The following is a 13,821-nucleotide window of genomic DNA, read 5'->3' as shown; positions in this document are numbered from 1 at the left end:
ATTGAAAAGCCTTGAAGTTTCTAGATAAGAGACTGTACTTTAGGAGACTCAAGAGTTAATCGTTCTGGGTTATGTCGAGGTTGAGCAGTGGTAGTAGTCCCTTTTTCTTCTCGTTTGAAGACTAGGGTTCCAGCCTTCAAAGGGGAGGTTGGAGGTGAAGTGGAGGGAGATTTACTCTCAGAATGGGTTGTAAGTTTGGGTTTTCTCGCCATTGACAATTCATACCCTCCTTTTAGCGCCAAAAATGTTGATGCCTCGAAAATCGCTGCATCAGCATCGGGGAAAACCACCCGGTCTGGACCTTAAAGGCAGCTCCTTTTCCGTTTAGTGTGGTGGCTCTGATTGGATATAATGAGACCAGTTTCCCAATGGTTTGTAAATAGGATGGATAAGTGGTTGATTATCTATTATCTAATGATAATGGTGAATGATTTATTTTAAAATGCAAGATTATAAACAACTAATCTATCCCGTGAAATCTCCACTTTAATGTAACTTTTGATGATCTTCATATACAAATAGGCATATAGATGACTCCATTGATAAACAAAGATATTTATTCATATGATAATTACTTTGTTCAAGTAGTCGAACAAAGTAATCATTAAAACACTATTACACTATTCTTCATATATCATTAACATAAATATGCTTGAAAGAATAACACTCCTTAAACATTCAATAGTGATAAGTATAAGGACTATTGTTAAAATACATACATATATCCAATGATAGCAAGATTAAATAAATGTTGATTCATATGAAAGAATGGAGCAAAGACATAGATAATAGTACCATATGTAATTCGGATCCCTCCCAATATCAATCGCATTCAAATTCCTTCTTCTAACTTAGAAACACTTCCACAAAAAGCAATAGTGCATATCTCATCAAAGCATTCTTCATTAAAATTCAGAATATAGGCCCAGTCTTCATAAAAAAAATATATCAGAAGCACAATAGTGTGACTTCCCGATCCAAGTTTTATACAAAAATTTAGGACCCTTTCTAAAGACATGAAAGGGTCTATAAATACTATCTAAGCTAACTAATTATGAAATAAAAATGCTATTAGGTGGTATAACCAAATCATGAAGATCTCCTTGAAATAGGTATGTTTGCAGTCGGTAGCATGATTCACTATTTCGGCTGATCATCCTTTGGCTTGAGCTGGCAGATAGCAAGCATTGGTTGCAATTCTGGAGGGTGACTTAGACGAGAATGCAGTTGGGCTGAATATGTAGCATCATGAATTTCAGGAATCATGTAACCGATTGCATCGGTTAAACATTTGAGTGCTATTTTTTGACTGTATGGTTTAACTAGGAAGAATCAAAAGGTATCCCAAGTTAAACTTTGGATGCTGGCGATTAATCTTTCATTCTTTTCCAATTCTTGATTGCATGTCTGTTCCAATGCTTTGGCTGACGACAATTTACCTGGAGTGCACTGTGAAATCAAATTAGACAGATAAAGAGTATCATTGATTAACTCAATCAAATTACTGGTTTCTGATCTGCATCTTGAAGTTTCCCTTTCTGCCTTCATCAATTGCAACTGCCATTCTAGGAAAAGGATCTCCTTGTGTGATTCTAGAATTTTAGGCAGATTTGCAGCTTTCCCTTCACTGGTTTCTTGCCAAGCAAGAAAGTTGGTTAAAGTCTCATCGGCCTGTTCCAAATTCTGCCTGGCGTCGACTGATTTGTCAATCATTGATGAAGAAATCTCATAGAGGGGCTCAGCAAGGGAAATATTATGACATAGTAAATTTAGCTACTTAATCAATGCTTTATTGATCTGGAGAGCCTCGGACCTGAACTCTGCTGGTTGAGGAAGACTTTTGAACTTTTCTATCTGTTGTGATAATTGAGCGATTTGCTCATCTTTTGTTTTACTCATCTGTTCATTCATTGTCTTCAGCTTGGCCAATGTTGTGGATAATTCCTTTTGTTTCTGCACTGCGCTTTGGTCTATCCTCTGTTTCTCCTTGAGCAATTGCTCATTTAGTTGGTTGTTTACTTGCTGCTGAGCTGCTAACTGTTGTTCCAATTGATCTACTCTCTGCTATTTTTCAGATACCTGTGCCTCCAATGAAACAATTGTCTGATATTTTTCTTTTAATAAATTGCTAACCTCTGATGCTTTATCCATAGTGGTTGCCGAATAGGCCCCAGCATATTGAGAGAGTTTTGTGAGGTCTTCGGAGGGATTGAATTCTTCTTTCGATACCACATTAGCCATTTCTGTCAATCATGGTAAATGAGGTTTTAAATGCCCATCACGTCGTTTATATGCCAAATGATTCATTGAAGCATGGATTAGATTTCTTTGACAGATAATCAAAAGTAAATCACAATCGGTGATCAGTAACGTGAAAGGAAATGATTTAATATTTGTCTTAAACATCTTCCGATCACCGAAAGGTGATACAATGCATGCAAGCCTTTTAAATATGTTCTCGATATATGTGCCTTATTAATGCATCACAATCGGGGAATGGGTTTGGGCTTTATTGCCGTGCCCCTGTGATTTCGCCGATCGCTGATTGCAATATGTCTTATTGCATCGGAGGATTTGAGTGTGCTTTTAATCACGTGTTGACTATTATTGCCGATTGCCGATGGCGATACGCTTTATCACATCGGAGAAATTAAAGGGGTTCTATTACATCGTGCTTTGTCATTTGACTTCCCCGATATCTGATTGCGATATGCTTTTCGGATCGGAGAGAATGAATGGATCTTTGTGCATGCTTCCTTTGTTATTGTGATATGTGATCTTGCAATCGCTTTATAACAATAACGAAGAATTTTATAATTTTTAAAGACCCACTTTATTTCTATTCAACAATAGTTCATTTACCTTAAGTCTTTTGATAAAGGTTTTTCTTATGATGGGTTAATACCAATTTATTCATACATTTAAGTTTTATTTTAAAAGGGACCCATTTCATATTATGATTTTATATAAAAATTTTATGAAATGGGGGGTTGTTGTACAACACAACAATTGGCGATTCACTGGGAGAAACAGTTATCTCTGAGAAATTAATTAAAATACTTAAACTTTCTTAATCTGGAAAGCTTAGATGATAGAGAAAATCTAATATAACTAGATAATCATAGATTCTGAAAGTAATGTTAACTATTTCTGCTATTTCCTTCTCTTGTTAAAATTAAATACATTCTAAGTTTTAAATTAGCCTTAATTGGTTGATAATGATAAAACAAAAGACATTTCCAACTTAGCTTTTATAATGACTCCTTTGTCATAGGTAGAGCCTCTGCTGCTAGCAAATGTCTATAGTCTCGACAGGGTTACCTTTTAACCATTTGACCATTCATTATTCCATCCATTTCAGAGTATAATTAAAAAGAATGAATCCAAAAGATATGTTTCCATATTTTTGTATTACTTTTTCCTTTTTTCCTTATTTTGTAAGATAAAAAGCCATTGTCCTGGTTTGGTGGCCAGCTGTTGACAATGCCATTCACTGGTTGTAATTTAACTGAACAAGCTGGCTCGTGATGAGACCCCTTGTCTTATAATTATAAGCCATTACCCTGTTTTGGTATGCAGTGTTGGTAATGTCAGTTGAACTATTCCCCTATGATCATGGTAAGCAGGCTTGTAATAAGACCTCTTATCTTTTATATCAAATATATTTTAGAATTACACTCTGAGTAATTATAAACTTTGATGGATGGGATGAACAATTTTCTCCTTAAGAGAATATGGATGACAGGGTGAGAGTTGAGGATGCTAAGATTGAATCAGTCTCTGTTTTGTATTGATAACCATTTTCAGGCTACTAAACTTTAAAATGATTTACAATATTTCTAAGTTTTGAGAAGATTACACAAAAATAAAATGGGATTTTTCAGAATCTAATTATACCTAATTTCCTAGAAATTTCTTTTTCTTTTAAGGCTTCTATTTCTTAAAAGTAAATATCAAAACAATTTTCTTTTGAGTAACCTTTCCAATATAGCAAAGGCCAATGGGAGGCTTTTTATAACTTTATTTTCCTAAGATTCTAAACAAAATAAGTTATGCACACAAATTCTGCTGAAAATTGAATATTTACAAAGGGAGAAGGGGTTACCTCCTCAATTGAAGAATTTTTTCAAGATAAGGCCGTTAACAGGAAGCGAATCTCTCTTTCCTGATACATCTTGCAATATGAATGTAGAAGGGCCTATCTTCCTACTGATTTGGAATGGTCCAAGCCACATTTTCTGGAACTTAGTATGTTTTCCTTTATCCTCATGGGCTTTGTCCCATTTCAAAACTAGGTCACCAACTTGTAAGTGTTTTGAACCAGTTGAAGTTGCATCGAAAGATGACTTGATAATCTGTTGATGTTTTGCATGTATGATTCGGGCTTTCTCCCTTTCTTCTTCTAGTTTCAAAATTTGATCATGTCTAAGTTGAATAGAAGATGAGGGGCTTTCTTCAATAAACTACACTAAAGCTAGTGATGGAAGTACTAAATTTGCTGGTATGACAGCTTCCTTTCCATATACTAGATTAAATGGAGAAGTGCCTATGGAGGCTTTTTGTGTTATTCGGTCAGCCCATAGTGCAAATATTAAAGATTTATGCCAGTTTTTATGATTCTGCTCAATAGTTCTCTTAATGATTTTGATAAGATTTTTATTGGTGGATTCTGCTAAACCATTACCCTGAGGGTAGTAATTTGCAGAATACTTCAATTTAAATCCCCTTTTGATAGCAAACTCAAATATAGAATTTCCAGAGAAATAAGATGCATTATAAAAAATAAGAGCATTTGGGACACCAAACCTGGTAATAGTGAACTGATCTACGAATTCAATAATTGCTTTAGAGTTTGTTGTCTTCAAAGGAATTGCTTCAACCCACTTAGTAAAGTAATCGGTGGCTGTAAGGATATACCTATGTTGTTTGGATGAATGTGGAGTGATTTCCCCAATGATGTCCAATCCCCATTGTTCAAAAGGTTGTTCAATGTTGACTAGTTGCAAAGGGAAAGCTGGCTTTCTTTGTCTTCCACTAGTAGTTTGACAACTTTGGCATTTCCTTACATATTCATGAGAATCTCTGAACAAGGTGGGCCAATAATATCCAACATGAATGATTTTGTAAGCTGTTGTATCAGCTCCAAAATGTCCTCCTGCTAGTCCGTCATGTAGCTCCTACAAGACCTTTTGCGCTTCAGGTTTTTCTAAGCATATTAACAAAATTGAATCATAATTTCGTCTAAATAATACATCATCTACAATTATGAAGTTTTTTTCTTTCAATCTTATGGTACGTTTGTTTTTATAGGAAAGATTAGAAGGAGCATATCCATTTTTCAAATAGAAAATCAAATCTACGTATTGAGATTCAGGATTAGTGATACTTATCTGATTGATTTCTTCAATCATCATCTTTTGTACCTTCAGGATCCTGAATATTGGATGCTCCTGCTAACAACCTGCAAAAACCTTGGCCTTTGATAATCTTTGCTGGTTTGATTTCCATAGCATATTCTTGTAATCCTGTAACCCAATTTGCTCTCTTTTCTCTCAATTCCCTTTGAAATCGTAATTGTCTTACTGCTGAAAAAGGAACTATAAATTTTGTGTGAGCTTTTAAGAGAAAGGGTCTGTAGTGTTTAATGGCTTTGTATACAGCAAAAGCTTGTTTTTCAACTTCGGAGTAATTAAGTTCAGCACCTTGAAGGTTTGAGCTATAAAATGATATTGGTGCGTCCAAGTTTTGATCATTAATTTGTGTCAGCACTGCTGCATAAGATGAATCAGATGCAAGAGTGTATAGCATGAAATGATTTGAAAAATTAGGAGTGCTCAAAGTAGGGGCATTTATGATTGATTGTTTGATGGAATCTGTTATCACTCAGGTTTTCCCCAAAGTTGTAAGAAAGGGAAGGATGCCGAGGTAACTACAGACCAATCTTTTAGATACAGAATCTAGCCAATCTGTATCCAGAGAGGGCTCTCTCTTTATGATTTAGCTTTGTTTTTTAAAGGTATTACGCTAGTTATGAAGTTCAAGGGTTTTGTTTTGAGTTTGGGTGGTGAGATTCGATAAAACAGAGAGGTAAGACAGAATAGTTCAATCCATTGGGCTAATGGAATCAAAGAAGATGGCTTTCTGGATTTGGTTTCTAAACAGAGGATGGTTTCACAGAGTAAGGTAGTCAAACAGGGAACAAATAGAGACTGGAAGCAGATGGAATGGGCTCAAATGGGCAAAGGGCAGATAAGAATCCTTCAACTTATTGAAAGAGGGAAAATGGATGATTACTGATAAGGAGGAGTTAAGAATTCCTTAGCAAATAAACAACATGAAAGAATCAGGAAACAGAAGCAACTAAGAGTTATCTAAATTCTGAAGAAAACACAGAGAATAATAAAGACTGAAAACAGAGTGCAATCAAGCATATTCTGAAATTAACCATTTTCTTTATCATTCATTTTATGAAACACAGATGATATAATAAACAAGAAAACTGTAAAACACAAGATATAGGGGACTTATTGGTCGGGAGGTTGATTCAAGAAATCTGTGACAAGTCCTCTGCTTCAATTCTTCTTCCAGTAGACCAGACAATTGATGTTTCCAACAGCTCTTTATTCCAAAATTCAATATTAAAGCAAAGTCTAGGAAATCATACACCACCCAGACCACCTCACTACTCTCATGGAGGGGGTATATATACAACAAAATATGTACAACCTATATCTCATAACAGCTATGAGATAATATCTAGTTTTAACTAATAAGAGTTTACAAGTAAAATAGAAACAACTAACTGATGTTGTGTTGGAGGCAGGCCTTTAGGGTTCGGCTTGCAGCTGTCTTCTGTAGTAACTCTGCGCCGACTACTTGTCTTAATTGTGCTCTTTAATTCTGATCTACTTTCTTTAATTTCTTCTCTGCTGCTTTTAATTCTGCTCTGACATACGTTAATGTTGATGTTGATCTTTGTTCATCTCCATCTGATATTAGCCCAAAATTTCCCTTTTAGCAAGGGTAACAGTGCGACTATGGATAAACACCTGTTGGTGGGACGCTGGAGGTTGTTCTACGCCTTCCAATTCCTTTCCTTTAGACTTTCTGTGGCTGGTATGCTAATTTCCTACGGAGATCGCTGAGAAGTCCTGGTAAGTGATACACTGATAGCCTATTGTTGAAGATAGCTGAAAAAGATACCTGTGTTTACAGAGGAAAACTGCATGCTGCAGTTTGAATGGCCACAAGCAGCTCGATGTAGCCTTTCTGGTCGGAAAACATGGAAATGCGGACTTGGTCGCTTTTATCCCTAGAGCGTGATACGCCGAGAAATACAACAAAAATGACCTTTTTACCCTTTTAATTGAAAAAATGAAGCTTGGCAGGATTTTTTGCTTTGAAGGACGGATGACATCAGCGGGAGTACAGGGGCAGGTGACGTCAGCAAGAGGATAGTATGACATGGCGGGTGACGTCAGCAGATGGTGGTAAGTGGTTTGGCCCGCACCGCTTTTGGGGCTGGGCGGTTTCGGGCGGAGGGCAAGCGATCACCCCAGATGAGCAATGCGTGGCAGAGTACGGGCACCAAAACCGACGGGCTCCTGCGAGTTAACGTTCAGCGATGGAGGGGGTCACAATATGATTATCAACCGTCGAATGGATCAGCGAAGATTTGACAGTGGACGGAACATGAACTTGGCGGGGGGTTAACATTGCGGGCCTAATATAATTAACGTTAATAAATCATATTGGACGCAGTTTAATTGGCTTGCGGGAGGTTTGGGTATTAATCAACCGGAGGTTGATTAATTCCATTTATGCGTGCGGTGAAGGCTATGGTTCTTAATAAACTTCAAATAAGTTTATCAATTCCATTTTTTTTAATATACAACGAATACGGTTATAGTTAACGGGGGCGGGAATATGTATTTTTTTGGGGGTTTTCAACATATATTTACATAATTCGGGGAAGGGAAATGTTATATGGGATTTATATAATAAAAGTCAGAGTTAATATGAAAATGTATTTGAATGTGCTAAGCCAATGTTCGTAAGTTACATTAAAACTTAGGCTTTTGAAGTGGAAAAGGGGTTTATTTAAGCAATGTTTATGAAATGAGATGAGTGATTTTAGTGATATTAAGCAGATCTTAATACCTTTGGGGGAGTTAGTGAATGATTAAGGTTAAAGTATGAAAGGAAGTTAGTTATGAACTCTTGAGCTGCTTTTGGTACAATGTCCACCATGTATTTGTGATAGAGATGAGATTAACACATTTAGAGACAAAATCTTATCACAAGTGTCATTTTGCAACACCAATCTACCTATCCGGCCTATGTTAGTCCTAGCATTTTTTCCTTATTTCTTTGGGTGCACTTGGACTACCAAACCCTAATCAACTTTTCTTTTCTTTTGCATAGTAAGCCTACCTAAGTCTGCACTTATTACTTCTAAGGGCTCAAATTAAACTATTGAGCTCCTTTGCTTCTCTACCTATCTACTTATCTGCCAATATTAAACAGTTTGGTCAGATTTTATTTTCTATCTTTAAAACATGAAATTCAAACATGAACTAGCCAAGATTAAGCTGTTTGGCCATTCATCAATTGTGGCATAAAGTTTTAACAAGCTATACACAATGCTTTATTTACAGAAAATGAAAAAGTAGTGGCATTTTGGACTTGCACACTTTCTTGATATTTCTTTATTTGGGGTTCATTTCTTTCACTTTTTTGACCATTTTATTCTTTTTACCCTTTGATTTTTCTTTTAGGGCATAACCTCTTTACATTTTTTAAATTTTTTTGATTTTTTGATAATATGGAAAACCTTTGCAACAAAGAAAGGGATGAACATATTACAGAGCTCATCAAGTCAATCATGAAATATGACACCTATTGGTATAGGAGTACAACAGTGGCTCCACTTGGGGATGGCTTTCCCTCGTGGAAAGTCAAGAACAACAGGTCAGATGGCCTTATGAATAACTTAGACTATTTTTTGAAATTTCTTTTTGCTGGTTGCTTTATTGTATATATGATAGCACACTTGTGAAGCTTAGGGCCTTCTCTTCAGGCTTCAACTGCAGCAAGTTACTATCCAATTCAAACTGTGACATTATTAAGGATATAGTATGTACATGTTAGAGTCAAAATTCATCAAAAAAACTGGATCAAAGTAATGTTTTAGGATTCGACCATTCACTGGTCCTTCTTCTGTTTCTGTACCATCTAGGCTCTTTAGAAAGTAAGTATTGTTCCCTTGCAATGCCTGGATGATAAACGGCCCTTTCCATAGGAAGTCAAACTTCCCATGTTTTCCTTTGTCTTTTCTCCTGGAATCCCACCTTAGAACTTTGTCTCCAAGGTAGAAGTCTTCTACTTTGGTCCTCTTATCAAATATTTTCTTGAGTTTTTCTTGTAAGACTTGGGATCTTTGGTGCACTTCTTCTCTGGTCTACTGCAAATGGATGGTCTGATTTATTCTCCTTTGAATGTCGTTGGGTTCCACCTGAGATTCTTGCAGTAATTTCATTACAGGAACTCCTAGAGATGAGGGAACCACAGCCTCCATGCCATAAACCAACTCATAAGGGCTAGTTCCAATAGATCTCTTTGTATTAAGTCTGTCTGCCCATAGTGCATTTATGAGTTTCTTGTGCCAGTTTTTCTTGTTCTCTTCCAACAATTTCTTAATAATATTAATCAGGCATTTATTAGAAGATTCAGCTAGACCATTACATTGAGGGTAATAGGTTGTGGAATGGCGTAAAGTGATATGGTATTTGCTGCAGAAATTTATCATTTTTTTGGATTTGAAGGCAGCAGCACTATCGGTTATGATCTTTTTAGGACAACCAAATCTAGACAAGATGTTGGTTTCTAAGAATCCTATAATCACTATATCATTGGCTTGTCTAGAAGGAAAGGCTTCTATCCATTTGGTGAAGTAATATGTGGCAGTAAGAATCCATTTATGTTGGACAGAAGAGGAAGGTTGTATTTCTCCAATGAAGCCCAAACCCCATTGTTGAAAAGGATTTTCGGTGGAAATTGATCTCAAGGGTAAGGGTAACAGTTTCCTTTTGCCTTCAAAAATTTGGCATTTGTGGCAAGCAGTGACAAACTTCTTTGCATCAACGAACAAGGTTGGCCAGTAAAATCCAGCCCTTTGGATTTTGTCTGCAGTTGATTTCCAGTAAAGGTGTCCATCGTAGTCCCCTGCATGAAATTCTTTGAGAATTTTGTCAGCTTCTTCTTTTATTAAACAATTCAATAGAATACCTTCATGATTTTTCCAAAAAAGAGCATTATCTAAAATACAGAATTTTGAAGCTTTCATCTTTAAAAACCTTTTCTTTGTTCTAGATAACCCTGGAGGAGCCTGCAGGTTTAATAATACATGAGTTATATCAGCATACCATGGTGATTCTAAGAAGGCCTCGCTGATTTTTGGAGTCACCATCTCTTATTCATTATCCAGTTCATTAATATCCAGGGCTTGAAAGTTTGTTTCAGTCATGAGTTTAGCCCATCCCTGTCCTTTTATAAGCTTTGCAAGTTTTATTTCAATATCATACTCCGATATATTAGCTATCCATTTACCTCGTTTGCCTTCAATTCCATCCTGAGTCTGGATGTCTTTGACAACAGCATTTGGTACATACGCTATTACATGGGAGTATAGTATATAGATTCTGAAGTCTTCAATAGCTTTTACAAGTGCGAACACCTGTTTTTCCATGATTTTGTAATTCAGAGGTGCATCTATAAGTGCTTTATTGAAATAGGCTATGGGTTTTTCACATCCTTGATCATCTTTTTGCAGTAAAATAGTTGCTATAGTGTGTTTTGATGCAAATGAGAAGATTATGAAGTCTCTATCGAACTTTGGACTTGTAAGGACTGGTGTTCTGGTCAAATCCATTTTAATTTCTTCAAATGTTTGTTTGGCTTCTGTTGTCCATTTAACCTTTGAATCCTTTTTTAACATATTGTTTAGCAATCTAATTAATTCAGCCAAATTAGATATGAATCTTCTCAAAAAGTTAATCTTCCTTAGGAAAGCTTGAAGTTATTTCACATTTCTGGGGTGGGGTATTTGCAGAATAGCTTCTATTCTAGCAGGATCAATTCGGATGCCATCTTTGGAGATGATATGGCCTAAAAATTTGCCTTCTTGTAAATCAAACAAAGGCTTTTTAGGTTTTAATGAAATACCATACTTTCTGCATTTTAAAAACACTTGTCTCAAATGATCTAGATGTTGCTGATCTGATTTGGAAAACACAGGGAGGTCATCTAGATAAACAACCAAAAAATCGTGAATTGCAAAAGCTATGTCCATTGCTCGTTGAAAGGTTGCCCCCGCATTCTTAAGTCTGAATGGCATTTTAACATATTTGAATGTACCCCATGGTGTTGTAAATGCAGTGTTTTCTTGGTCATCAGGATGAACAAGAATCTGATTAAAACTTGAAAAGCCATCCAAAAGTGAAATCCTGGAAGCACCTACTACTCTTTGTAAAATATGATCCATCTTAGGTAAAGGGTAATTGTCCTTCAAAGAAACCTTGTTTACATTTTTTAAGTCAACACATAATCTGATTTCTCATTTTTTCTTCCTGGTAGGCACTAAATTAGACACCCACTCTAAAAATCTGATTGGAGCAATTATCCTTGCATCATGCATTCGTTTGATTTCTTTTTCAATTAAAGGAAGTAGTACAGGGTTGATTCTTCTAAGCTTTTGTTTGAATGGTTTTTGATTTTCCTTGAGGGGTATTGTATGTTGAATTACAGAGGTATCATAAGACTTGAAGTCTTCATAGCTCCAGGCAAAAACATCCTAGAATTCTTTAATCAGTTCAGCATACTTAAGTTTTTTATCAGGGGGCAAAGATTTGGCTAATTTTACCATTTTTGGGTTCCCTTCAGTTCCTATGTTGTAGTGTTCAATATCTACTTTTGGAGGTTCCATCTGAGGTCTCTTTGGAATATCATTGAAATCAAAGAGATCTTCCAAAGGAGTTAATGCTTTGGGCAAATGATTGTCTTTCAAATTGATAATTTCAGATTCTCCTTCAATAATCTCATCAACATCTGTTTCTTTAAGATCTTGTATTTCCTCTTTGGTGAATTTCGTTGGATGAAGCATTTGAGTTGCATTTTCTGTTGAAATGTCTGTTTCTATTTGATTTGTTGGATCAAACTCACTAACTGTATCTCCATCTGCGTTAGTGCTGAAAAATTCTTCTTTTAGGGTTAAAAAATGGTTGATCTGGTTATCACTTTCAAACACTTGCCAGTTCTTTACATTATCAGGTATGGCTGGCCTGTGTCTAATTTCAGCTGTGAATTGATGATTTGGTTCAAATGGTAATTTACAGGTGCTGACAAACATTGCTAGGCTATGAGCTTGCAAGTTATGTTTTCTTGGGATTTTGGCAAGCTGAGTTTCTAGAAATGTATTGAGGATCTCTATAGCTGTCCCTCTGTACTCTTTCAATCTGGGATCATTTGTTAAGAACTTCCCTTTTATCTGTTGAATGATTAAATCAGAATCTCCTAGGACAGACACTCTAGCTACTCCCAATTTCTTGACCAGTTTAAGACCTAGCAGTAGAGCTTCATATTCAACCATATTATTGGTGCACCTAAAGTTTAATCTGTAGGCATGGCCTTCAGCATGATTGTTTTCAAGATTTTGCACCCAGACTCCTGCTCCTGCTCCTAATTTGTTCACAGAACCATCAAATTCTAAGTACCAAAGGATTTTATGTTTATTGTTAGTATCTGGAGCTTCCGGGATCTGTTCAATAGGGAGATCTGTTTTTTCAGTTCTTTTTGGTTTATCTGATGTTTCATGATTTTTAGAAATTTCTTGGATTCGGACACTGGACTTTTCATTTGCAATTTTTTTTGTTTCATCTTCTAGAACTTTTATTTCAAGTAGGGGATCAATTTCAGCATTGTAAAGGATAAAAGAATCCATATCTGAATGTATTGAGTAGATAGGGAAATTTTGAGGTTTCTCTTGACTACTTACTACATACTTCATTAAGGTTTCTCTGTATAGTCTCTTGGGTTGACCAAACACTAAATTAGTAGCGTAAGACATGTCTAACTATAGAGATCCTTGAAGCTTTGCACCCCAAGATCTAGACAGTAACATACCATACTTTGGTGGAATATCAGCTACTACTATGTCTATTAAGATGGTTTTGGTAGGATATTGGACTAGTGACACACATAAGTCTTTGATTAAACCCAAACATTTGACCTAACTTGAATCAAAAGAAAAAAGGTTTTGATATGGCCTGATGATGTCAAGGTCAAGTTTCTCCATTACAGATTTAGGCATTAAGTTATGAGAAGTACCAGAATCAAACATGGCATTATGGAGTATTTTATCATGTATGTTTAAACCCACATAGAAAGAATGAACTTCTCCATCTACTGTTTTTCCATTTACTCCAGGGCCAAATATCAATTCAGGATGGTCCTAAAAAACGTTTACTAAATCTTCGTTCTCTGAAATTTTGAGTGATCTGCTTATTTGACTTCTGTAGACATCATGTTTAGCCAATTCTGATAATGGAACAACTATCTTTAGTTTGCCTACTTCTTTCTCAAGATTGAAAGGTTTTTTGGTCTGAGTTCTTGTATTTCAGACAGCTAGATTTTCTGCGTTTCTCTTCTCTTTAGGAGTGGGATTATGGGCTGAAGTTGCTTCCAAATCAAGTTCTAGAGGCTCTCCTACTTTTCCTTTATCAGGGGTGGAAGTGGAAGGTTGTCTATTAGGTGGCTGATTATCTG

The sequence above is a fragment of the Pinus tabuliformis genome, chromosome J, assembly GCF_031772625.1.
Source record: "Pinus tabuliformis cultivar Carrire ecotype Pingquan chromosome J, CPIR1, whole genome shotgun sequence".
Classification (NCBI taxonomy): domain Eukaryota; kingdom Viridiplantae; phylum Streptophyta; class Pinopsida; order Pinales; family Pinaceae; genus Pinus; species Pinus tabuliformis.
This window is presented reverse-complemented; position numbering follows the sequence as displayed.